General features: G+C 39.9%; 2 long non-coding RNA genes across 21 annotated transcripts in view; one reads left to right on the plus strand and one right to left on the minus strand.

Annotated features, from left to right (window-relative positions):
- The window catches only part of LOC145509733 (uncharacterized), a 1,421,207-nt gene that overhangs the window by 1,167,925 nt on the left and 225,724 nt on the right, over positions 1–27,558 (plus strand). For 2 of the 20 annotated variants that reach the window (XR_014056364.1, XR_014056358.1), the window contains one exon: positions 5,804–6,443. The exons of 16 other annotated variants lie outside the window; for them this stretch is intronic. This is a non-coding gene — a long non-coding RNA (uncharacterized LOC145509733). Of the gene's footprint in view, positions 1–3,094; positions 3,177–5,803; positions 6,832–27,558 lie in introns of those variants that run through there. 2 more of the 20 variants (XR_014056353.1, XR_014056351.1) reach the window with 2 other exon arrangements.
- LOC145509744 (uncharacterized) lies at positions 18,991–22,885 on the minus strand. The gene is made up of 3 exons (XR_014056379.1): positions 22,732–22,885; positions 19,975–21,363; positions 18,991–19,105 (listed from the first exon to the last, which is right to left on the minus strand). It is a non-coding gene; the product is annotated as an uncharacterized LOC145509744 (long non-coding RNA).

The following is a 27,558-nucleotide window of genomic DNA, read 5'->3' on the forward strand; positions in this document are numbered from 1 at the left end:
GAGGTGGCATGGACTAGCAACCTGAGAAAGGGGCAAAGAGAGCAAAGGTTTCTAAAGGAGCTGAGAGAGGGAGCAAACAGAGGGGCAATAAATAAACACAGACTTTGTTCCTTGCCCTTTGAATGCTCTCCATGACCCTTGGGTTAATTTTCAATTCTCCCAGACTATCCCAGCTTCATGGTACTCCTCACTAAGGAGTACTTCCTGTGCCAAAGGGAACCTCTTCAAGTGCAAATTAAGCTCCAGGTCATTCAGTAATGATACCTTCCACCCTCCCTTCTTACTTCCCTAGAAGCAGACCTTAGGCTAGGAGTGCATCTGCTGCCCTTCATAAGCAGTCCTATCAGCGAGTGTTTGCCCAATGGAGAGAGAGGGAACTGGACTCTAGCCATCTAGGTCAGCCGCCCACTGGGACAGTAGCTGTCCCTTACTATTGCACTCATGGGGATGGTACTCCAGAAAGAGATTTCCTCTGTCTTGGCAGCGTTATTTTTCTGTCCATCCTGATCTCTTCAAGGAGCTATTTTGGAATCCTACAGTGTGTCTTCTGCTCCTTTCATTACCCTAACACAAATTGTCTTGATGCTGGTTTTGAACGGCTGGAAATTAAAATGCCAACTTTTGTCCCCATGCTGTATTAGCATGATTGACCACTGACTTTGTGCTAAGAACTGTACATCTTGTATTAATGACCACTCACAGTGAGTCTGAGGTATTGGTACTCTCATCCCCAGATTACAGATGAGGACACTGAGACACAATGTCTTATCCAATTTGGGCACCAGTTCTTCCCATTTTTGACTGTGCCATGCCCTTTCTTGCTCGGTACTGAGCATGTTCAAGGCTTGAGGTGATGTGTCTGATATATCATTTAGGTTGAGAAAATAAGGAGGCAGGAGATTTATCCAGAGGAGCCACCCCTCTTTGAAAGAAAACTGGCAAGATGAGAATAGGCTGTCTTCGTGCCCCTCTACAAATTAAAGAGACCACACTTTCCCAACCACAACTTCTCTCCCAGAGTGATTAGGGGGCACCCAAGACTCTGGTGGTTTGTGATTTAATGGACAGTAATGGCAGAAAGGGGAGGAGGCAATGGCATCCCAGTCCGGTACTCTTTTGCCTGGAAAATCCCATGGATGGAGGAGCCTGGCAAGCTTCAGTCCATGGGGTCGCTAAGAGTCGGACACGACTGAGCGACTTCACTTTCACTTTTCACTTTCATGCATTGGAGAAGGAAATGGAAACCCACTCCAGTGTTCTTGCCTGGAGAATCCCAGGGATGGGGGAGCCTGGTGGGCTGCCGTCTATGGGGTCGCACAGAGTCGGACACAACTGAAGTGACTTAGCAGCAGCAGCAACAGTAATGGCAGCAAGACCTTGACCTATAGAGTGAGGATTCATGGCTACTACAGAGGCCACAAATGTGTCTGGAGTTTGCCTCTTTATTAAATCCAGACTGCCTATTCCCCTGAGAATACATGTTACACTTTAATTTTTTAACTTAGTTTCCATTTACATTTCATATTTTGAATTTTATAGAGCTTTTCCATTAGAAAAAGCTCTTCACATTTCCGAATTATCATTTTCCTGATTCTTAGTCCCGTTTTATCAATGAAGCTACAAACTCTGCCCTAAGATTCAACTCCTAAATTTCTTCCAGTATTTCATTGTACCTCTGCCCTTCGAACACAAGGATAGTGTAAATGTTCATGTGAGAGTAGTGCCCCCCCAACACTTGATACTAGTGAATATGACCTTATTTAGGAACTGGATGTTTGCAGATGTAATTAAGATGTAAGATAAAACGAGGTCATAGTGGAGCAGAGTTGTTACCAAACAAAACTTAGGTCCATTCACCAGCGTGCAAAAAAGCCAGTCTACTGACACTGGATTGTGGTAAAGGAAAGCTCAGTGTTTATTGCAGGACACCAAGCAAGGAGTCCAAATAGCTGGTTCTCAAAAGACCTAAACTCCCAGACGGCTTTCAGGGAAAGGTTTTTAAAGACAGAGTGAGAGAGGGGGATTGGCATGCATGATCAGTTCGTGGACATTCTTCTGATTGGTTTTTAGTGAGATGATTGGGAGTTAACATCATCAGCCTTCTGGCTTCACTTGCCTGGGGTCTATGTGTTTGTGGGCAGCATACAGTTAACTTCATTCATCTGGTAGGGGTTTCAGGGTCTGTAAAACAGCTCAAAGGGCTCAGAATAATATCTAAAGGCCTTGAGGAAAAACTAAAGGTTTTTGACTTTGGGGGCTTGGGGTGGGGGAGTTGCTGTTGTTTATATATAGTTTTACTGTTGCATGCCTTTTTTAGATTTTTATATTGGAATATAGTTGATTAACAATGTTGTGTTAATTTCAAGTGCACAACAAAGAGATTCAGTTATATATGTATGTGTATCTATTCTTTTTCAAGTTCTTTTCCCATTTAATTTATTACATAATATTGAGCAGATTTACCTGTCCTATACAGTAGGTTCTTGTTGGTTATCTATTTTAAATACAGAAGTATGTATATGTCAGTCTCAAACCCCAATCTATCCCTACCCCCTCAACCTTCGCCTGATAACAGTTAAGTTCATTCTCTAAGTCTGTGAGTCTGTTTCTGTTTTGTAAATATGTTCACATGTATCTTTTGTCTGATTCCACATATAAGTGATGACACATGATATTTCTCTTTCTCTCTCTGACTTGCTTCACTTCATATGATAATCTCTAGGTCCATCCATGTTGCTGAAAATGGCATTGTATCATTCTTTTCAATGACTGAGCGGTATTCCACATCTTCTTTATCCATTCCTCTGTCAATGGACATTTAGGTTACTTCCATGTCTTGGATATTGTAAATATACTGCAGTGAACACTGAGGTACATTAACTTTGTTTAATAGCTAAATTATTATTATTTTGTCTTGCTTGACTCTTTTCCTTTCTTTTTGTATTTTCTCACTTCTCTGATTAAATTTTTTCTTTGGAACTTGGGGGAAGACCTAGGTGATTAAAGTTCTACAGACATGAGGTAGGCAGAGGACATAGGTAGGGGTGGGGGAGTCTGTCCTGGGAAGGCTCTATACAGTCTTGCTCCCTTACAGAGTGAGCCCCTACTACAACATGACTGCTGTCCTCCCAGGAAGAGAAGAGAGACAGGGACAGATGCACAGAGAGAAGAACTAGGTAATGATGGAAAACAAGAGTGGTATACCTGGAAGCCAAAAAAACCCCAGAATAGCAGAAACCACTAGAAGTTAGGAGAAAGGGAGGTAAAAGCTTCTCTTCTAGAGCTTTCAGAGAAAGCATCTCTCTGTCGACACTTCAACTTTAGACTTGAAGTCTCCAAACCTGAGAGAATAGGGGCTTCCCTGTTGGCTCAATGGTAAAGAATCTCCCTACCAATGCAGGAGACATGGGTTCAATCCTTTGTCCAGGAAGATCCCACATGCCAAGTAGCAGCTAACCCCATGCACCTGAACTACCCAGCTTGTGCTCTAGAGCTCACATGCCACAACTACCAAAACCCGCACACCCTAGAGTCTGTGCTCCACAACCAGAGAAACCCCACCCCAAAGAGAAGCCTGCACACCACAACTAGACAGTGGCCCCCAACTCGCTGCAACTAGAGAAAGCCCGCCTGTGCACAGCAAGGAAAACCCACCACTGCCAAAAATAAAATAAATAAATAAAAATTGAGAGAATAAACTTCTGTTGTTTTAAGCCACAGTTTGTGGTACTTTGTTACAGCAATCCTTGGAAATTAACGTAGGTAGAATCTGATTAAAGATATTATATATCTGGGCCTATAGCAAGGATTGCTGCTGCTGCTGCTAATTCGCTTCAGTCGTGTCCGACTCTGTGCGACCCCATAGACGACAGCCCACCAGGCTCCCCCATCCCTGGGATTCTCCAGGCAAGAACATTGGGTTGCAGTAATTTCCAGGTACAGATTGATACAGGCTGTTCTGATTTTATAAAACAGTTTACTGCTAGTTACTGATCTTTCTATCAGTATAATGAAGACTGTTAAATTTCTTTTGAGTTCTTCAGTGTGCTAGGAAAGCCTTCATATTAGTGTCTTTTTCCCAAAGAACTGAGGCACCTTTGAAAACCTCCATTCTCCCAGCCCTGTACTGCTGCTGGGGCCTTCTGCAGCTAGAACAGTTTTCCAGGTGTTGTCCTACCTATAGCAGTGCTTCTCAAACTTTGATGATCTTTGAAAACTCCCAGTGCCCAGAGGCCAATTCTATTTGAATTTGAATACCCTCTGACCAATTCTATTTGAATCCCTGGACCTGAGGAGGGGGATCAGGCATTTATATTTTTAAAAAAATTTCCAGGTGATTCCAGTGATCTTTCCAGTCAAAGCCTGCTGCTGCTGCTAAGTCGCTTCAGTCGTGCCCGACTCTGTGCGACCCCATAGACATAGCCTATGTCCTGTGAATTCCTCTTGGGGTGTTATTCATCAAAGGATGGAATTAAGTAAATCCCCTGCCCTATTGTAAGCATCTGGAACAGCATTTAGCATCCAGCTCACAGACTGTTTAGAAAACAAAGTTTTATTGAAACACAGTCATTGATTTACATGATGCATTCTAGCTGCAAATGACAGAATTGAATATTAAGTTAAAGACCATATAGCCTACAAAGCCAAAAATATTCATTATCTGTCCCTTTGAGAAGTCTGCAGAAGACTGAAACTTAACTGATTCATCTTTTCCTTCCACAATGAAAATCCAGAAAAGGGCTTTGCACTTAGTAGGGGCACTTATGAATCAAAGTCAAGTGAACTGAAATGAGCTGTATTAAATTGAATTTTCTTCAACATCTTATTTGAAAAGAATCCAAGGTGTTAGGCCTCCCAGGAGTATTTGTATTTTAATAAGTAACTTGTAAAGCCCCAAAGCATTTATTTGAAGACAGAAAGGAACACCTAATTGCTGAAATTGCAAGCACCTATGATTATGAATGTACATCTATATTCTATAAGATTGTGAAATCTTTCCCTGAACCACTCAAATTGTACCAGGAAGGCAGTCACCCAGCTTTTCTGAGCACAAAATCTACTCAAACAGGCTCACTGGAGCCCTTGATAGTCCTTACTTTAGATTTAAAAAAAACAAAAACTCCAGGGTTTATTTGTTTTCCTTAGACTCCGTTTTATTAGAACAACGGGTTCTTTCCATGGGAAAAAACTGACCCATTTTCTTAAGGGGTGTCACTGCTTCCCATTTTCTATTTCCTGGAACTTTCTTCCCATGGGGCTTTTATTTTTCTCCAACATGAACAGGTATGTCAGCATAAGTATGTTGGCAAATTTCATGATTTAATTTTACTGTAGTCTATGAGTTATGGGAAATTGCTCTGAATTAAATTTCCTCAATGCCAAATCAACTTAGCTGAGGAATTTGTCAACCAACTAGATTGATACTGAGGCTTCTAAGATCCTCATAACCTGAGAAGTTCTTAAGTTTGAATTAGTTGTCATGGATGCTTGTGAAGAACAAGTGTCCCTTTTGTGTCTTAGGTAACTCAAACCTTCCCAGGGGAAGGGCTTTGGCCAGCTAACTCCCAACAAGAGAGAGAGAACTTCAACTAAGGAGTTAAATCAAGTTGGAATTCTGATTCTTATCATATTTGCTAGCCTCTAAATATGGACAAATTACTGAACCTCTCTCAACATTAGTTCCCCAAGTGGATATGGGAAATCATAAAAGGGTTTTAAGGATTAACGACATGTCAACAACTTGACACCGTGCCCAGGGCATAGTAACTATTAAATAAATGCTCTCTATTTTTGTGGTCTTCAGTTCAGTTCAGTTGCTCAGTTGTGTCCGACTCTGCGACCCCATGGACTGCAGCACACCAGCCGTCCCTGTCCATCACCAACTCCCGGAGCTTACTCAAACTCATGTCCATCAAGTCAGTGATGCCACCCAACCATCTCATCCTCTGTCATCCCCTTCTCCTCCTGCCTTCAATCTTTCCCAGCATCAGGGTCTTTTCCAGTGAGTCAGTTCTTCCCATCAGGTGGCCAAAGTATTGGAGTTTCAGCTTCAGCATCAGTCCTTCCAATGAATATTCAGGACCGACTGAACTCGCAACATCCCCAAATGCCTTTGCTCTTTCATACAACACCCTAGACTTTTTGTGGCATCAGTAAGATCTGCCAGGTGTCTTTAACTTTAAAGGCAGCATGAACGTTTTGTTTCTTTGTTTAAGTTGGTGAATAGATGTTGTTTATTTTCTACCCTCATCAGAGCATACCTTTATTTCATAAAATTGTTAAAAAGAAACCCAATCTCATTTACTCCCTTAAAACAAATGCCAAACCAAAAAAAAAAAAAAAAAATCCCTTCTTTCTAAACCTTTCTTTATGATGATAATAAGCGTATACAAGTGAAGAAATTATCACTTAAATATATTAAAAATCATTTTTGACCAATCACAGGATATCGTCTGGGTTGCTTTTAAGTATTAGTAAAATAAAATAACTAATTTAATTACTTTTCTGTCTAACCTAGGATGTTTAGTCAGTTAATTTAGAAGATACAATAATTCTGGTAATGCCCTCCAGGCTGAGACCACCAGGAAGACAGCTTGGGTTAAACAAGTTGGGTTGAGTGCTCACTGTAGTCATTCAGAACCTTGGGCAGCTCAGCAAAAGGGTCAGAAGCAATATCCTCTTAGGAAATAATGGTCAAGAAGGACGTTAGTAGATTCTAAGGGAAGGAAGACCTTCAAGAAAGGAAACCTGTAGAGCAGCATTTAAAGAAAACATGATTGTATATGCTTTGGAGTGTCTACTATGTGCTAGGAAAAGCAACTAAAAGAAAAAGATTTTATAAAATGTCTTAAAACTTAAAAAACCGTCACTTGGAAATTTATAGTCTTATGTTTCTTAGAATGCTAGGAGAGCCCCAAACTCACTGATTTTTGTCATTAGTTATGATGTTTATAATAGTTTTTGGTGGGATGAAGGAACTAAGTCTACTGTTCTGTCAGAACATCTGTTTAACAGGTGATTGAAAGTCAACAGGAATTTCAGTTCACCATTGTTGCTAAGGGGTAGTTCTTTATCACACATACACTGGTCATACTACCCTCTTAGCTTAGAAATGGAGAAGGAAATGGCAACTCACTCCAGTATTCTTGCCTGGAGAATCCTGTGGACAGAAGAGCCTGGTGGGGTGCTGTCCATAGGGTCACACAGAGTTGGACACGACTGAAGCGACTTAGCATGCATGCATGCATGCCTTTAGGATTGACTGATTTGATCTCCTTGCAGTCCAAGAGACTCTCAAGAGTCTTCTCCAGCATCACAGTTCAAAAGCATCAGTTCTTCAGTGATCAGCTTTCTTTATGGTCCAACTCTCACATCCATACATGACTACTGGAAAAACCATAGCTTCAACTAGACAGACCTTTGTCAGCAAAGTAATGTCTCTGCTTTTTAATATGCTGTCTAGGTTTGTCATAGCTTTTCTTTCAAGGAGTGAGCATCTTTTAATTTCATTAGCTAACTTTAAATTTCTGTTATAGGAGGTTACATTCTTACAAGGGAGGACTCTAGAGCATTCTAAGCTCTGAAAATATGATTCAATTTTCATATTTTCATAATATGCCCTTCCATAATTGCACTAGATTCGTGTATGTATTTAATTTATAAACACATAATTCATATTTTCATATTTTCAATTTTCATATGATTCAATTTTCATATTTTCATAATATGCCCTTCCATAATTGCACTAGATTCGTGTATGTATTTAATTTATAAACACATAATTCTTATATCTACCAAGCAAAATATTAGAACATTTTGTGACTAACACAATAGGCAAATATCCTTGTCTTTATATTGTTCTTCCTATAAAGTCATTCTATCCACCGCATGATTTTACCTTTCTCCTGCTCAGAAGGGATGAATGGCTCCTTTTCCCTATGTAACAAACATACATTCTTCTACTTGCTTTCAAGCAGCAATAACCTGGCTCTTCAGGAACCAGGTCTACTAAACCCCACCACCAGTCATTTTCCTTCCATGTGAATGCTGATGTGAAAGTGAAAGTCTCTCAGTCGTGTCCGACTCTTTGCGACCCCATGGACTATGCAGTCCATGGAATTCTCCAGGCCAGAATACTGGAGTGAGTAGCCTTTCTCTTCTCCAGGGGATCTTCCCAACCCAGGGATCAAACCCAGGTATCCCACATTGCGGGCAGATTCTTTACCAGCTGAGCCACAAGGGAAGTCCAAGTATACTGGAGTGGGTAACCTATCCCTTGTTCATGGGATCTTCCCCACCCAGGAATCAAACCAGGGTCTCCTGCATTGCAGGCAGAATGTATGTTTTCTTTTTCTGTAAGAAAGATTTTTTAAATTATAAAAGTAATAAATACTTATAATAGAGAAGTTAGGAAATAGAGATAAGCAGACAAGAAAATAAAAATGCTTCAAAGTCTGTTCATCATGATATATATTGTAGTTATAGCTGGCTTTCTTTTTTAATTTTTATTGGAGTACAGTTGATTTACATTGTTGTGTTAGTTTCTGCTGTACACCAAAGTGATTCAGTTATACATATACATATATCTACTCTTTCAGATTCTTTTTCCATATAGGTCTTTACAGAGTATTTAGAAGAGTTCCCTATACTATACAGTAGATCCTTATTAGTGATGTATCTTACATATAGTAGTGTTTTTATGTTACTTAGCTGGCTTTTTGTCAGCTGGATATGTTTTCTCGTTAACAATCTAGAATCTCATTGTTAATGACTTTATAACATTTAGTTTTATGTTTGAACCATTACTTTATCAATCACTTATTATTGAACATTTGTATTATTCAAATTTTTGCAGGTATCAGTGGTACCCAAGTAAACAGATAAATATTCCTAAAGGGGAATTTCTAGGAAGTTGATGGTTTAAGGATATGTACCCTTTGAAGACTTTGGGTAATTATTATCATCTTCTCTTCCAGAAAAGTTACACCAAACTAAACTCTTCCAACAGTGTTCAAGATCAGATATGTATTTGCAGGTTCTACTATATGGCTGTGACCTCAGCTAGAACTCTGCTGAGTGTGTGCTGAGCTTGACCAAGCATGATTCTAGTCAACCAGGACTCCCATCTCATCATCAAGTGGGGTTCTGAGAGCTCTCGCATTAGCTCCTCCGAGCCCTGGAGCTACCTTTCTGCTTCCTTTCGTCTCTCCCTGAGAAATTCATCAGTCTTACCATTTCACTCAGTATCATGAAATGATAATCATGTTGGCTAGAATACTTTTAAAGTCAGCACTAGTTCTAACAAATGACTTTCTTCCAGGTTTTGGGTGGAACATTTGTGTTCTGGTGAGAGTTAATTCCCACATATGCAATCCTGAGTAATCTGTTTGCCAACCTTAAAATCCTACACCACAGTTTTCTAAGTTGCATAATCCTTTCATCTCTGGGAAATACATTCTCCTGCCTGCCCAGGTATGCCCTTGGAGTACATAAAACAATAATAAGCATTTATTCTGGGCTTTTAATCTTCAAAGTACTTTGTGAACAATAACTAATTAATTTTCACAACACTCTTATAAGATTGGTAAGTATTCCTCCTCCCCTGAAATAAAAACAGCACAAGCCACTGAAACATGTGACAGCATAAAAAGGCCAGGACCTAATAGTCTGGGAAGAGAAGATTGCTGATTACCAACTCAGTTGTAAGAGTAGAAGGAAGGTGGGCAGGCTAGTGATCTATCCAGAATCATAGAGGGAGTCAACAGCAGGGTAGCAATTAGATCTCACTTTGCTAGTGCCCATTGCTATGCTTAGGCAAACAGCAGCTAGACCACAGTAATTCTGTCAAAACTCTGTATGACAGTTAATAGTATCTGACAGATTCAAGGTCACCGGCTTACAACCAAATAATGTAAAGGAACGATACAATGGAAAAGTCATAAATATTCAAATTAATGATACAAGAAGGAGAAAATGTATCTCAGGAAACAGGCACAATGGGCATTGAATTTAAAGTTTAGACATTAATGAACAACTTAAAAACATAAATGCAAATGACATGTGACTGTACAATGAATCATGAGAGGACTGTCCCATGAATTCTTGCATGAATGTAAACCTGTACCATCAAATAATGCTGACAATTAAGAACACTAAAATTCTAGAGAGTAGGTAAACACATAGCTTTGAACACTCTTGGGAAAAAAAATTCACTTGTTTTATACAACAGTTGAGTACTGATTACTTTTGATCTTTGTGACTTGAGTAGATAGTAATATAAATAATTCTAAGTTTTAATACTTTTCATCAGCAACAAAATCATTAACATCATTATGCTCCAGACTCTAATGATAAGCGTCATTTGCTGTCATATTTCTACCTTATGTGGATGGCACATATAATGAGCACATGGTAAAAGTGTACTAGTCTCTTGAAGTCAGAATAATAATACTGATATATTATATATTATGATATGATATATTATGTATTGAAAATATTATTTACTATATTACTGCCTAGTAGTGCTAGATACTCTACACAGTATCTAATCAATATTTCTAGCTGTCTAATTTGAGCCAATGCTTGCTGGATTTGATAAAGAATAAGATTTGGATCCTGCCCCAGATGAGACTACAGATAATAGAAAAATTACTAATAAATACACTATCATAGACATAATATATGTTATACTAAGGTTTGTACCCCTTCAAACAGGCTTATTGGGGTCTAAAGGTGTCCAATATGCTATGGGGAAGTACAGTTCAGTTCAGTCACTCAGTCGTGTCCAACTCTTTGTGATGCCATGGACTGCAGCACGCCAGATTTCCCTGACCATCACCAACTTCCAGAGCTTGCTCAAACTCATGTCCATCGAGTCGGTGATGCCATCCAACCATCTCATCCTCTGTCAACACCTTCTCCTCCTGCCTTCAATCTTTCCCAGCATCAGGGTCTTTTCCAATGAGTCAGTTCTTAGCATCAGGTAGCCAAAGTATTGGAGTTTCAGCCTCAACATCAGTCCTTCCAGTGAATATTCAGGACTGATCTCCTTTAGGATGGACTGGTTGGATCTCCTTGCAGTCCAAGGGACTCCCAAGAGTCTTCTCCAGCATCACAGTTCAAAAGCGTCAGTTCTTCGGTGCTTAGCATTCTTTATGGTCCAACTCTTACATCCATACATGACTACTGGAAAAACCACAACTTTGACGATACAAAACTTTGTCAGCAAAGTAATGTCTATGCTTTTTAATATGCTGTCTAGGTTGGTCATAGCTTTTCTTCCAAGGGCAGCGTCTTTTAATTTCATGGCTGCAGTCACCATCTGCAGTGATTTCAAAGCCCAAGATAATAAAGTCTGTCACTGTTTCCATTGTTTCTCCATCTATTGTCCATGAAGTGATGGGACCAGATACCATGATCTTTGTTTTTTGAATGTTGAGCTTTTAGCCAGCTTTTTCACTCTCCTCTTTCACCCTCATCAAGAAGCTCTTTAGTTCCTCTTCACTTTCTGCAATGAGGGTGGTATCATCTGCGTACCTGAGGTTATTGATATTTCTCCCTGCAATCTTGATTCCAGCTTGTGCTTCATCCAGCCCAGCATTTCTCATGATGTACTCTGCATAGAAGTTAAATAAGCAAGGTGACAATATACAATCTTAACATACTCCTTTCCCAAATTGGAACCAATCCATTGTTCTATGTCTATTTCTAACTATTGCTGTGCAGCAGAGTGGAGAGCAATTACTAATAGCTCCAAAGAGAATGAAGCAGCTGAACCAAAGCAGAAATGACCCTCAGTTGTGATTGTGTGTGGTAGTGAAAGTAAAGTCTGATGCTGTAAAGAACAATATCACAAAGGAACCTGGAATATTACATCCATGAATCAAAGTAAATTGGGCCTGGTCAAGTAAGAGACAGCAAGAGTGAACATCAACATCTTAGGAATCGCTGGACTGACATGGATGGGAACAGGCAAATTTAATTCAGATGAACATTATATCTACTACTGTGGGCAAGAATCCCTTAGAAGAAATGGAGTAGTCCTCATAGTCAACAAAAGAATCCTAAAGGCAGTACATAGGAGCAACCTCAAAGACAGAACGATCTCAGTTCATTTCCAAGCCAAACCATTCAACATCACAGTACTCCAAGTCCATGGCCCAACCACTGATGCTGAAACACCTGAAGTTGACCAGTTGTATGAAGACCTACAACACCTTCCAGAACTAACACCAAAAAAATGTCTTTTTCATCATTGGGGATTAAAATGAAAAAGTAGGAAGCAAGAGATACCCCAAAATAATATCAGGTTTGGCCTTGGAGTACAAAATGAAGCAGGGCAAAGGCTAAAAGAGTTTTTTCAAGAGAACACACTGGTCATAGCAAACATCCTTTTCCAACAACCCAAGAGACACCTCTATACATAGACATCAGTAGATGGTCAATATTGAAATCAGATTGATTATATTTTTGCAGCCAAAGATGGAGATGCTCTATACAGTTAGTAAAAACAATACCTGGAGCTGACTGTGGTTCAGATCCTGGCCACCTTATTGCAAAATTCAGGCTTAAATAGAAAAAAGTAGGAAAAACCTCTAGGCTGTTCAGGTATGCTGCTGCTGCTGCTGCTAAGTCGCTTCAGTCGTGTCCGACTCTGTGCGTCCCCATAGACGGAAGCCCACCAGGCTCCCCTGTCCCTGAGATTCTCCAGGCAAGAACACTGGAGTGGGTTGCCATTTCCTTCTCCAATGCATGAAAGTGAAAAGTGAAAGTGAAGTCGCTCAGTCATGTCCGACTATTAGCGACCCCATGGACTGCAGCCTTCCAGGCTCCTCCGTCCATGGGATTTTCCAGGCAAGAGTACTGGAGTGGGGTGCCATTGCCTTCTCCAGTTCAGGTATGACCTAAACCAAATCCCTTATGATTATACAGTTGAGGTGACAAATAGATTCAAGAGATTAAATCTGGTAGACAGAGTGCCTGAAGACCTATGGACAGAGGTTTATGACACTGTACAGAAAGTGGTGACCAAAACTATCCCCAAGAAAAAGAAATGCAGGAAGGCAAAGTGATTGTCTGAGGCACTTCACAAATAGCTGAGGAAAGAAGAAAAGCAAAAGACAAAGGAGAGGAGGAGAGGTATACTCATCTGAGTGCAGAGTTCCAGAGAATAGCGAGGAGAGATAAGAATGTCTTCATAAATGAACAATGGAAAGAAATATAGGAAGACAATAGAATGAGAAAGACTAGAGATCCCCTCAAGAAAATTGGCTATATCAAGGGAACATTTTATGCAAGGATGGGCATGATAAAGGGCAGAAACGGTAAAGATCTAACAGAAGCAGAAGAGATTAACAAGTGGCAAGAATATACAGAAGAACTATACAAAAAGGTCTTAAACACCCAGATAACTATGATGGTATGGTCACTCACCTGGAGCCAGATATCCTGTAATGTGAGGTCAAGTGGGACTTAGGAAGCAGTATTATGAACAAAGCTAGTGGAGGTGATGAAATTCCAGCAGAGTTATCTCAAGTCCTAAAAGATGATGCTGTTAAAGTGTTGCACTCAATATGTCAGCATGTTTGAAAAACTTAGCAATAGCCAGAGGACTAGAAAAGATCAGGTTTCATTCCAGTCCCTAAGAAGGGCAATGCCAAAAAATGTTCAGACTTCCCTATAACTGCACTCATTTCACATGCTAGCAAGGTTATGCTCAAAATCCTTCAAGCTAGGCTTCAGCAGTACATGAATTGACAGCTTCCAGATATACAATCTAGATTTAGAAAAGGCAGAGGAACCGGAGATCAAATTGCCAACATTCGTTATATCATGGAGAAAGCTAGGGTGTTCCAGAAAAATGTCTGTTTCTGCTTCATTGACTATGCTAAATCCTTTGACTGTGTGGATCACAACAAACTGGAAAATCCTTAAAGAGATGGGAATACCAGACCACCTTACTTGCCTCCTGAGAAACCTGTATGCGAGTCAAGAAGCATCAATTACAATCAGACATGGAACAAATGACTGGTTTCAAATTGGGAAAGGTGTACCACAAGGTTGTGTATGGTCACCCTGCTTATTTAACTTATACACAGAGTACATGTGAAATGCTGGGCTGGATGATTCACAAGCTGGAATTAAGATTGCTGGGATAAATAACAACAACCTCAGATTTGCAGATGATACCACTCTAATAGCAGAAAGTGAAGAGGAACCATAGAGATTCTTGATGAGGGTGAAAGAAGAGAGTGAAAAAGCTGGCTTGAAACTCAACATGAAAAAAACTAAGATTGTAGTATCAGGCCCATCACTTCATTGCAAATGGGAAAAGTGGAAACAGGCAAATTTTATTTTCTTGGGCTCCAAAGTCCCGGTGGATGATGACTGCAGCCATGAAATTAAAACACTTTTGCTCCTTGGAAGGAAAGCTATGACAGCATATTAAAAAGCAGAGTCATCACTTTGCTGACAAAGGTCCACATAGTTAAAGCTATAGTTTTTCCAGTAGTCATGTATGGATATTAGAATTGATCCATAAAGAACGCTTAGTGCTGAAGACTTGATGCTTTCGAATTGTGGTGCTAGGGAAGACTCTTGGGAGTCCCTGGGACAGCAAGGAGATCAAACCAGTCAATCCTACAGGAAGTCAGTGCTGAATACTCATTAGAAGGACTGCTGCTGAGGCTGCAGATCCAATACTTTGGCCACCTGATGCAAAGAGCCAACTCACTGGAAAAGACTCTGATGCTGGGAAAGACTGAAGGCCAAAGGAGAGTAGGACAGCAGAGGATGAGATGGTTAGATAGCATCACTGACTCAGTGGGCACAAATCTGAGCAAGCTCTTGGAGATAGAGGACAGGGAAGCCTGGCATGCTACAGTCCATGTGATCGCAGAGTCAGACACAACTTATCAACTGAACAACTATAACTGTACACAGTGTAAACAGCAAAGCCTGACATATAGTATGAAAAAGTATGAGTTTTAGCAAAAAAAAGATCTGATTTTAAACTATAGTACTGCTACATACTAGCAGTGTGTCACTGAGCTGGTTGCATACACTCAGCAGTTCCCAGTTTCTCATGTGTGTAATGAGGATGACATAGGATTAGTCAGGACTTAGGGTTGCAAGTGACCTTTTGTTAACTCCATATTCCTTTCTGACAACTGCCTCATTTCTCTGCTCTTCTGAAAGAATCATTCATACTCTGTCTCCAGGTCCTGATTTCCCCGCCTTTCTTCAGCGTACTGCATGGAAGCGCCTGTCTCTCAGTATTCACTGAAGCTTCTCTTTTTCAAAATCAACTTAGTCAACCAGTATTCAGTTCTCAGTGCTCACCTTACAGGACTCTCAATAGCTGGTCTCCAATAGGTGTGGCTGAACACATTCTTTCCTTATTAAATACTTTCTTCTTGACTTCTTTAATATCATAATCATTTGGACTTTCTATGACCTCAATAGAGATTACTTTTTAATCTCTGGAGACGCCTCTTTTTCTGCCTGAATTGTAAATGTTGGATCATCCAAGAGCTCCATCTTTGTTCCTCTACTGGAAGATCTCATCATATCCTATGGCTTCAAATAGAATGCATGTTTATATCTTCAGGCTATATGACTTTTCTAAACTCCATACTGGCAAATCCAACAGTCTACTGAGCATCAGCTCTATTGTAGGTAAGAAAAATTTCGCACTTAACACTTCCTATTGAAATTGTGACATCTACCCATTCATCCCATTATCAGTCCTGCCAAACTTTTCCTCCTCAGATCATCTCCTTTAGTCTCACAACTTTTCACCCAGTTGATTATGCCAAAATCCTAGGAAGCAGCCTTGTTGTTTCCTTGACCTTCTACTCCCACTCTTCATCTCTCCCACTCTCCATTCACATATCTAATCAATCTATCAGGAGGTCCTACTTGCTCTAAGAATGTATCCTGATCCCACCAATTCCCCTGTCTTTACTGCAACCACCATAGTTCAAGCTGGCAACATCTCTCACTTGGATTAACAGACTCTTAACTGGTCTCCCTTCTGCTTTTCCTCTTGTTCCACTATAGTTTGTTCTTCACGTAACAAGGTGAATATTTTTTGGAACATAAAACAACTAAGTTTATGTTTCTACTACAAAATCATCAATGGTTTTGAATTGCAGTTATAATAAAATCCAGAAACCTTAGCAAATTCTAAGATAGCCTACATGAAATTGACCTTCCCTACCTACCTTCTTCATTGTGACCTTCTTTATGAAGCTTGATATAACAAGAGTATCTGGATTTCAGAGACAATGTACTTATATTTTCCCCTACTGTGAAACTAACACCCCATATTTTCACATGGCTGGCTCCCTGACAATACAGATCTCAGCTCAAATGGTGATTCTTTAGAGAGACTTTCTTTGACATTTTGAGTAAAGTTGTCTCCACCCTCTTCCACAAGCACACATTTAATTTTTACTCCATATGCCTTTCTAAATATTTTTAAAGCACATATTACTATCTGAAATTTTATTAGTCATGTATTTATTATCTGCCTTCCCCATTAAAAGATTCCATAAAGCTAAGACCTTATGTTTTTTCTTCTCCTCTGTACCCTCTCCACACCTTGTAGGGTTTTAGGCTATTCACAGGCACTTATTAAAAGATTTGTATAGTGTAAGTAGAAATTCAACTCAAACTGGCTTAAAGATAAATGGAAGATAAAAGCAACCTAAAGGTTGAGGACAATATTTAATGTAAAGTCTGGCTGAAACCAAGTGTGCAAGATTGACATGTTAGTGTTGTATGTTTTTCAGTCTCGGTTCAGTTTTCCTCTATGCTAGCTGCACTCTCAGGTAGATTTGGCAGAACAAACAAACAATAGCAAGTATGTGTGTGCGCTAAGTCACTCCAGTTATGTCTGGCTCTTTGCGACTCCATAGACTGTAGCCCCCCCAGTCACATCTGCCCATAAGATTCTCCAGGTAAGAATATTGGAGTAGGTAGCCATTTCCTTCTTCAGGGCATCTCCCTGACCCAGGGATCAAACCCAGGCCTCGTGCAACTCCTGCATTGCAGGCGGATTCTTTACTGTTGAGACATAGGGGAAGCCCACGGCAAGTGGTACCTCCTGAATAATGATTCTTTCTGTGCTCAATCTCAGAAGAAGGAAAGTTTCCTGGGAAGAGAGACTGATTTGCCCACTTTCTTATCCCCAAAACCTAGAAAAATGTCTGAAATATAGTAAATATTAATATTTATTGAGTTAATTAATGAATAAATACTAACCTTGTCTCTCCTGGTACCCACTCACATATCAACTCCTAGAGAAGACTCTATTGGGCCATTCAAGGAGAAAATATAATGCTGAGAAATCAGCTGCATCACACGCTTATGCTAGCAGGCAGAGTTCGATCAAAATCATAAATGATAGTGAAGCTCCCACTAGAAAATGTATGATGAGAAACCAAAAGATTTCTACCACAAATTCCTAACTGGTTAAGTTGATTTAAGGATTCAATGACTTAATATTTTTATTGTGAAAAAGCCTGTTCCAACATACAGGGGAAAAACTATTTGAACAAATATTACTTTCTCCTGCCACTTGGAGCATACTAACCTATTTGGGATACAGAAATGGCTTGAATAAATTAGGTTCCATCCTCTTACAAGACTTAAGACTGCCTATCCTTAAGACTTCAGAATAAGTTTACAAACTGCTAAATCTGAAAAGCCAGTCTCAAGCAGAGATTCTTTTGGATTGGGAATCAAAGCCATCTGAGTTTCAAATATCTACAGTTCTATTTACCCAAGAAACCTAAACATCAAATGCTGAAAAAAGTTTTTACAAGCTTCTGGGTCCCTCTACCTTCCTAATTCATCTAGTGTACCTGTGTCAGCTATCTGCCTTGATCCCAGTTCTCTCTTCCCAAAGGTAGATGATAGGCAGAACTTGAAATGGTGGAATGGCTATGGTTCAGGCCTTTTCTGTTGAGACAGGTTTTGTGATGTGCATATTTCAAGGATGAAATAGGCGGCATAGGGGAAGGGATATTTCCAGCTTTCCTGGAATTGATTTTACTTAACAAAATGTGCTGTCTTGCTTTCACACATTCATTGTCCTGAATTCTATATATTTCTCTAGCAATTCATTCTCCCATTTTCCCAGACAATATTTTTCACATTATATTCACTTCACAAACCTCAAACTACTGTTCCCCACTCCTCAATGTGAAGTAAAAGCCTTGCTCTTATTTTTCTAAGGAAATCAGTTCAGTTCAGTCACTCAGTCATGTCCAACTCTTTGCGACCCCATGAACCGCAGCACGCCAGGCCTCCCTGTCCATCACCAACTCCCAGAGTCCACCTAAACCCATGTCCATTGAGTCAGTGATGCCACCCAACCATATCATCCTCTGCCATCCCCTTCTTCTCCTGCCTTCAATCTTTCCCAGCATCAGGGTCTTTTCCAATGAGTCAGCTCTTCCCATCAGGTGGCCAAAGTATTGGAGTTTCAGCTTCAACATCAGTCCCTCCAATGAACACCCAGGACTGATCTCCTTTAGGATGGACTGGTTGGATCTCCTTGCAGTCCAAGGGACTCTCAAGAGTCTTCTCCAACATCACAGTTCAAAAGCATCAATTCCGCGGCGCTCAGCTTTCTTCACCGTCCAAATCTCACATCCATACATGACTACTGGAAAAACCATAGCCTTGACTAGATGGACCTTTGTTGGCAAAGTAATGTCTCTGCTTTTTAATACGCTCTCTAGCTTGGTCGTAACTTTCCTTCCAAGGACTAAGCGTCTTTTAATTTCAGGGCTGCAGTCACCATCTGCAGTGATTTTGGAGCCCAAAAAAATAAAGTCAGCCACTGTTTCCACTGTTTCCCCATCTATTTGCCATGAAGTGATGGGACCGGATGCCATGATCTTAGTTTTCTGAATGTTGAGCTTTAAGCCAACTTTTTCACTCTCCTCTTTCACTCTCATCAAGAGGCTCTTTAGTTCTTCTTCACTTTCTGCCATAAGGGTGGTGTCATCTGCATACCTGAGGTTATTGATATTTCTCCTGGCAATCTTGATTCCAGCTTGTGCTTCCTCCAGACCGGTGTTTCTCATGATGTACTCTGCATATAAGTTAAATAAGTAGGATGACAATATATAGCCTTGACATACTCCTTTTCCTATTTGGAACCAGTCTGTTGTTCCATGTCTAGTTCTAACTGTTGCTTCCTGACCTGCATACAGATTTCTCAAGAGGCATATTCTTTCATTTCTAAGGAAATAAAAATTATCAAAAGAGCATTTAGTACAGATGTCTGTAATCTGCCACGTCTGCAGATAAACTGTCTGTGCTTCTGTCAAGGGTCATGCACACTGGTTATGCATAGGATTTAGCCCTCTCATCTGTGCAAGGATATTGGTCTAACTAGCATTTACTCTCTCTCTCCTGTGTCTTCAGTTTTCCCTCTGAGTGGACCCTTGCTGTGAATGCATACTTGCACAATCTCTCTTGATCAAACACACCTATCCAACAATGGTTTCACTTTTCTCTTTCCCTCTACAGCAGTATGCTTGTGAAATAGCTAAGCTTCCTTTCTGCACCTCTCTCTTGAACCCTCTCCTTGGGCTTCCCTGGTGGCTCAGATGTACACAATCTGCTTGCAGTGCAGGAAACCTGGGTTCAATCTCGGGTTGGGAAGATCCCCTGGGGAAGGAAATGGCAATCCACTCCAGTACTCTTGCCTGGAAAATCCCATGGACAGAGGAGCCTGGTAGGCTACAGTCCATGGAGTCACAAAGAGTCAGACACAACTGAGTGACTTCACTTTCCTACTTTCCTCTTGAACCCAGTTTAATCAGACTTTTGTCCCTGCCTGTCCACCAAAACAGCTTTTGTCAAGGTCACCATTGACCTCATATTGCTAGGTCCTCTGATCAAACCACAAGTTCTATCTTACTCTGTCAAAAAACCCTGCATACATAGTCTTTTTACCTTTTTTTCCTTCTTGAAATACTCTCCTCACTTTCAGAACAATGTTTTCTTTTGATTCACCTCCTTGCTCATCAGGCACTTCCATCCATTTCTTTGCTGGTTTTTCTTCTTATTGCCAAGCTCCTAAAATTCATTGATCCAGGGCTCTATTCTCAGACTTTTCTTAGTTACTTATCCTCACTGCATTAGGAATTCCATCATATAAAATTACTGTCTATATGTTAATGATAACCAAATGTACCTCTCTGGTCTCTAACTTTCCTTTGAATTCCCAACTATATGCCAAATTTCCCACTCAGTAGCTCCATTTAGAATTCTAGTAGACTTCTCAAACTTAATGTATGTTAAAACTCTCCCAAACTAAATAATTGACCCAGAAAAATCCCAGACATGCTCCTTCTCACATTCCCCATCTCAGTTACAGGCAACTTCATTTCTCAGTCTACCAGGAGAATTATGTCTACCTTCAAATATGTCCAAAAAATAAGCACTTCCCACTACCTCTATGTCTTTGCTTAGTCTAAACTTCCATCATTTTACATGAATTATTTTAATAGCCCCATTACTTACCACAGTTGATTCTTTTGCACAGAAGCTAGAGAGGATTCTTAAAAACATAAGTCAGGTCAAGTTACTTATCTGCTCAAAACCCTCCCAGTGGCTTCATATTGCTTGTAGAACAGAATCCAAACTCTTCATCATGACGCTACAAGCCCTCCATAGTCTGGCTCCTGACTGCTTTTCTGACCTCATTTCCCACCACTCCCGCTCACACCCTCACCAGCTGTTGCACCAAAATTCTGCTCTTCATTGAACATGCCAGGCTCATTTATACCTTGGGGTCTTTGCATGTGCTGGTTGTTCTCTAAAACACTCTGCTCTACAATTTTCATATCCTTACTCTCTTCAGGCCTCAAAATCCTTCCCTGATGACCCTATCCAGAACAATTCTTTTCTTCCTTTAGAACTCATTTCTTTCTAGTGCTTATCACTACGTGACCTGTATGTTAGTCAGTGCCCAGTCAAGAGACAGAAACAACACCATATATTTAAAGAAGAGAATTTTATATAAAGAATTTTTAAACTAGTAAGAGGCAGTTAACTAATAAAAGGGGTAGACGAGGACCCTGAGGATTCTAGATACAGCCTATGCAAAAAAGTAATGACTACCTCTAGGCTGAAGCACTGTTCTTTTGAGGTCCTCAAAGGATTGGATGATGCCCAAGCACATTGGGAAGGGCAATCTACACTACTGAGTCTGCCAATCTCATCCAGAAACACCCAGTGTTTCCTGACTCACTGTGTTGTAGGTGGAGCCCCTAAAGGCTCTCCCCAGTGAAACTTCTGCAGGCAATTCTCCACCTCAGACTCTGTGTCCAGGAACCTAATCTAAGAAAAGTGAAGAGAAAAAGACATTAAGAGAAGATAAACAACATGAGTCTTTTCATATAAAAAAGTAAAAGATGGAACTGCACCTATTATAGAGCCAATAAGTTCTGATTTAGAAAACAGTGGGCAGGATACCCTCTAAAGTATTGACTCTGTAATACAGTAAAGGGGAAATGGGAATCTTACTATTTTAAAACATAATATTTTAAACCTGGATCCACTCTCCCCAACCACTTATAATACCAAAGCACAGTGCAAGTGAATTGAATATCTGAAAACAACAATAAAACCGAAAACATTAAGTTGATAATGATAGATATATAGATGGATAAATAGATGAGAAGGAAGAGAAGAGAGGAAGAGAAAGAAAAAGGAAGAAAGGGATGAAGGAAGAGAGAGGGGAAAAAAAGAAAGGAAGAAGGAAAGCAGGAAGGAAAAGAGGAAATCCATGTACATGTATACATTCATCTTAGTGGTTCTGCTTCTCTGATTGAGTCGTGACTGATAGGTTATTGAATCGATTTGAACTACATTGAAATCCTAAGCATGGGAGCTTAAGACTTGAAAACTTGAAAAATTAGTGACTTTAAGATGAGTGAGGAAATAGCATAGGTAGATCTGACATTAGTCCACATATCTCCAAATGAGAACGATGGAAATGGCAACTCCCCTGGAAATTTTACCAAGGATATCAGAGAAAAGGACACAGTCAATTTCATAATTTCAGATTCTACTGTCTCTTTAGTTAACTCTTGACTTCTGATTCCACCTTCATTTTTACATTCCAGGCACTGAATAAAAGGAAAGGGAGACAATTTGGCTAGATAAGATCACTTGTTCTGGAAGCATCCAGAACACCAGATTTTTACCTTTAAAATTTACTTTCTTTGATATATGTTATTTATTGCTTTAAAATATATACATATATTACATTTATATTTTCCTAGAGAAGTTGAAGTTACAGCTAAAAAGAGAAAAAGAATTTGGATCTTTACACAGTGTATAACATAGTGAAATTGTTTCCATCCGGTTTACTTCTGATTCAATTTCTTCATAACATCTATTTCCATTGAACAAAAATAATATGCTGTCATGTATCTGGGACACACTCACACTTTCTATTTTCATATTAACAACACAAAATCTGTCATTGTTAACTTGATATAACTGCCACCAATACCACCTCCAGCACATGGACATGCATATTGCAGACTCACAATTTCATTTATTCTATACTTGGAATGTTCTACAAAAGTCAACAGTTTCTCTCACTCCTTTCAACCTGTCTTCAATCTTATAACCTGGATACAAAGTGAGGTTTTCATTCAGACAGACACAATAAAATGTCTATATAATGAGAAACAGCACCTTCATTCTCTTCTGTATTTTGCAGATTTTCTACTATGAGTAGGTTTTATTCTTCTGAGGGCTTCCCAAGTGGCTCAGTGGGTAAAGAATCCACCTGCCAATGCAGTGAGACACAGAAGACACAGGTTCAATTTTTGGGTAGAGAAGATTCCCTGGAGGAAGGCATGGCAACACACTCCAGTATTCTTGCCTGGAGAATTCCATGGATGGAGAGTTCCAAGGACAGAGAAGCCTGGCGGGCTACAGTCTATAGGGTAGCAAAGAGTCGCAAATGATTGAAGCAGCTTAACATGCATGTACATTATTCTTCTAAACCAAAAAAAAAAATGGCTTTTTAAAACAAAACAATAAAATTCTTGTATCTAAATTGAAGGGGAAAGTGATAATGAAAGAGAGACTTTCAACAAAGTAGACAAATACGTTCAAAACTGAAACATCTTTTACAAAATCTTTCTTGATTAGGGACATTACACTCTAAACAGTCATTTCTATTTATTATCACATACATATCCATTTTGTATCATATGATTTAATATTCATGCTATTTTGTGTGTATTTGTAGATATATATACATGTATATACTAGATATACATATGCTTGTGTTTGTTTATGTATTATACATATATTTCTGGGTATGCATTATATATATATATGTATATATATACATATAATATATACAATTAGAAATTCCTAAGTGTATCTTTTATTTCCTAAATGTAGAAAGGGAAGAAAATTATTCATTTACTATCCCTTCTTGCTATTTCCTTCAGGATTCTCTATAATCATGGCAAACAACAACAACAAAAAAAATGTTTTATTTCCTTTTCCACTTGTATTTTTAATCTTTAACTTCAACATAAGACACCCAAGCCAGAAATCCACAAGTTATCCTATGCTCAGTATGAAAAGGCAAAAAGATATGACACTGAAAGATAGACTCCACAGGTCAGTAGGTGCCCAATATGCTACTGGAGAAGAGTAGAGAAATAACTCCATAAAGAATGAAGAGATGGAACTAAAGCAAAAACAATGGCCAGTTGTGGATGTGACTGTTGATGGAAGAAAGTCCAATGCCATAAAGAGCAATGATGCCTAGGATCCTGGAATGTTAGGTCCAAGAATCAAGGTAAATTAGAAGTGGTCACACTGAAGATGGCAAGAGTGAACAATGACATTTAAGAATCAGTGAATTAAAATGGACTGGAACGGGCAAATTTAATTAAGATGACCATTATGTCTACTACTGTGGGCAAAAATCCCTTAGAAGAAATGGAGTAGCCTTCATAGCCAACAAAAGAGTCCAAAATGCAGCACTTGGGTGCGATCTCAAAAATGACAGAATGATCTCTGTTCATTTCCAAGGCAAACCATTCAATATCATAGTAATCCAAGTCTATACACAACCAGCAAGGCTGAAGAAGCTGAAATTGAATGGTTCTATGCAGACCTACAAGATCTTCTAGAACTAACACCATTCATGTATGACCTAAATCAAATCCCTTATGATTATACAGTGGATGATCAAGACCATCCCAAAGAAAAAGATATGCATAAAGGCAAAATGGTTGTCTGAAGAGGCCTTACAAATAGCTGAGAAAAGAAGAGAAGTAAAAGGCAAAAGGGGAAAAGGAAAGATATACACATTTGAATGCAGAGTTTCAAAGAATAGCAAGGAAAGATAAGAAAGCCTTCCTCAGTGATCAATGCAAAAAAATAGAGGAAAACAATAGAATGGGAAAGACGAGAGATCTTTTCAAGAAAATTGGAGATAGCAAGGAAGCATTTCATGCAAAGATGGGCACAATAAAGGACAGAAATGGTATGGAGCTAAGAGAAGCAGAAGATACTAAGAAGAGGTGGGAAGAATACACAGGAAAAGATCTTCATGACCCAGATAACCACAATGGTGTGATCACTCACCTAGAGCCAGACATCTTGGAATGGGAAGTCAAGTCGGTCTTAGGAAGCATCACTATGAACAAAGCTAGTGGAAGTGATAGAATTCCAGTTGAGCTATTTTAAATCCTAAAAGATGATGCTGTTAGAGTGCTGCACTCAATTTGCCAGCAAATTTGGAAAACTCAATTTTTTTTTGAGTGGCCACAGGACTGGAAAAGGTCAGTTTCATTTCAATCCCAAAGAGGGTCAATGCCAAAGAATGTTCAAACTACCATACAATTGCACTCATCTCACACGCTAGCAAAATAATGCTCAAAATTCTCCAAGCCAGGCTTCAGCAGTAAGTGAACTGTGGACTTCCAGATGTACAAGGTGGATTCAGAAAAGGCAGAGGAACCAGAGATCAAATTGCCAACATCCGTTGGATCGTTGAAAAAGCTTTGTTGATTACACCAAAGCCTCTGACTATGTAGATCAAAACAAACTGGAAAATTGTTCAAGAGATGGGAATATCAGACCACCTTACCTGCCTCCTGAAATCTGTATGTAGTTTACAAAGCAACAGTTAGAACCAGACATGGAACAACAGACTGGTTCCAAATCAGGAAAGTAGTACGGTCAAGGCTGTATATTGTCACCCTGCTTATTTAACTTATACGCAGAGTATACCATGCGAAATGCCAGGCTGATTGAAGCACAAGCTGGAATCAAAATTGCAGGGAGAAATATCAATAACCTCAGATATGCAGATGACACCACCCTTATGGCAGAAAGCCAAGAGGAACTGAAGTGCCTCTTGATGAAATTTAAAGAGGAGAGTGAAAAAGCTGGCTTAAAACTCGACATTCAGAAAACTAGGATCATGGCATCTGGTCCCATCACTTCATGGAAAATAGATGGAGAAACAGTGGAAACAGTGGCAGACTTTATTTTCTTGGAGTAGAAAATCACTGCAGATGGTGATTGCAGCTATGAATTAAAAGACACTTGGCTCCTTGGAAGAAAAGCTGTGACCCACCTAGTGAAGTGATAGTGAAAGTCACTCACTTGTGTCTGACTCTTTGCAACCCCATTGACTATATGGTCCATGGAATTCTCCAGGCCAGAATACTGGAATGGGTAGCCTTTCCCTTCCCCGGGGGATCTTCTTAACCCAGGGATCAAACCCAGGTCTCCTGCATTGCAAGTGGATTCTTTACCAGCTGAGCCACAAGGGAAGCCCAAGAACCCTGGAATGGGTAGCCTGTCGCTTCTCCAGCAGATCATCCTGACCCAGGAATGGAATTGGGGTCTCCTGCATTGCAGGTGGATTCTTTACCAATTGAGCTATGAGGGAAGCCCACCTAGACAGCATATTAAAAAGCAAGACATTACTTTGTCAACAAAGGTCCATCTAGTCAAGAGCTAAGCTTTTCCAGTAGTCATGTATGGATGTGAGAGTTGGACTATAAAATTGAGCACCAAAGAATTGATGCTTTTGAATTGTGATGTTGGAGAAGACTCTTGAGAGTCCCTTGGACTGCAAGGAGATCCAACCAGTCCATCCTAAAGGAAATCAGTCCTGAATATTCACTGGAAGGTTGGAAGATACTGAAGCTGAAACTCCAATACTTTGGCCACCTGATGAGAAGAACTCACTCTTTGGAAAAGACTCTGATGCTGGGAAAGATTGAAGGCAGGAGGAGAAGGGGACGACAGAGGATGAGATGATTGAATGGCATCACTGTCTCGATGGACGTGAGTTTGAGCAAGCTCCGGGAGCTGGTGATTGATAGGGAAGCCTGGCGTGCTGCAGTCCATGAGGTCGTAAAGAGTCGGACATGACTGCGTGACTGAACTGAATTGAACTGTCCTATGCTCTTACTTTCCATATCCTCTCTCCTGCCAAATTTGCAAATTCTTTCCCCTAAATTTCTCTTGAACCCAATTCCTCTTCTCTATCCCCTTTGCAAACACTTTGATTCTGGTTCTACTAGTTTGGAGCTGATTCATTTCATGAACTTTCATAATTTGATTATTAGGGAGTCCAATTCATTGAGGCTTAAACCTGAAAGTGTTTTATATCTTCCAGTACGTGTCCTTAGCTGTGCTTTATTTAGAGGTCTCCTTTTTAAACCAGGTTTCTATAGCTGCCTTTGATATAGTTACAAAAAATTGTGTCATCATCTATTCATTCTGAAAGTTCTAATCTCAGACTCCATGCAGTCTGTCACCCTCCACCTTCATTATTACACAGAATCTGTATTTCCAACATCTTGGAGAAGGAGTGGGGAATGTGAAGGTATCCTGTCTTTACTCACATTCTTCCTTTTAGTCACAGGCTCATCCAGTGTCCAGAGGATGAAAGAAGTAAAAGGGAAAGTCAGAAACATCTCCTTACTAAAATGGGCAAGAGAACAGTCTTCTCCTTAATTAGATGTGGCTGCTGTTCAGTGAGGCCAATGCTGAGTAGTGGTTGTCCTCTATGAGATCCAGCCTGCCTCTCCAGTGGGACCCAGACAGAGTTGTGCTTACTACATTTCTCTAATGTCTTTGCTCTCTACATGTTCGTGATCCCTTCAAGATGGTGCTCCATTCTTATCTTTACAACACAGACAAATGTTGCACAAGCTGACATATGAAAGCCGCATCATTACTCCTACTTCAGAAACTGAGAACCTGCAGGCCCATCCTAACCTCTGTCCTCCTGGCAATTCCCCACCACACTGTCTCTCTTCAATTCTCTTCTCTTTAGTCCAGATGGCACAAGATTGTTTCAGTTAATTCAGTGACCAACAAGAAGTCCAAAGAAGGAATAAATATCAGTCTTCCCTTCTGTGTATACCCCCACTATTTAAGTACAATTCTTTTGTAGTTTGCTCTTCATTCCCTTGGACTTGGGGAGAGAACAGCCTTCCTCCAAGAACATTGCACTTCTGCAAAAGCATC

Source organism: Giraffa tippelskirchi, chromosome 6, assembly GCF_054371585.1.
Source record: "Giraffa tippelskirchi isolate mGirTip1 chromosome 6, T2T-mGirTip1v1.2.pri, whole genome shotgun sequence".
Lineage (NCBI taxonomy): Eukaryota > Metazoa > Chordata > Mammalia > Artiodactyla > Giraffidae > Giraffa > Giraffa tippelskirchi.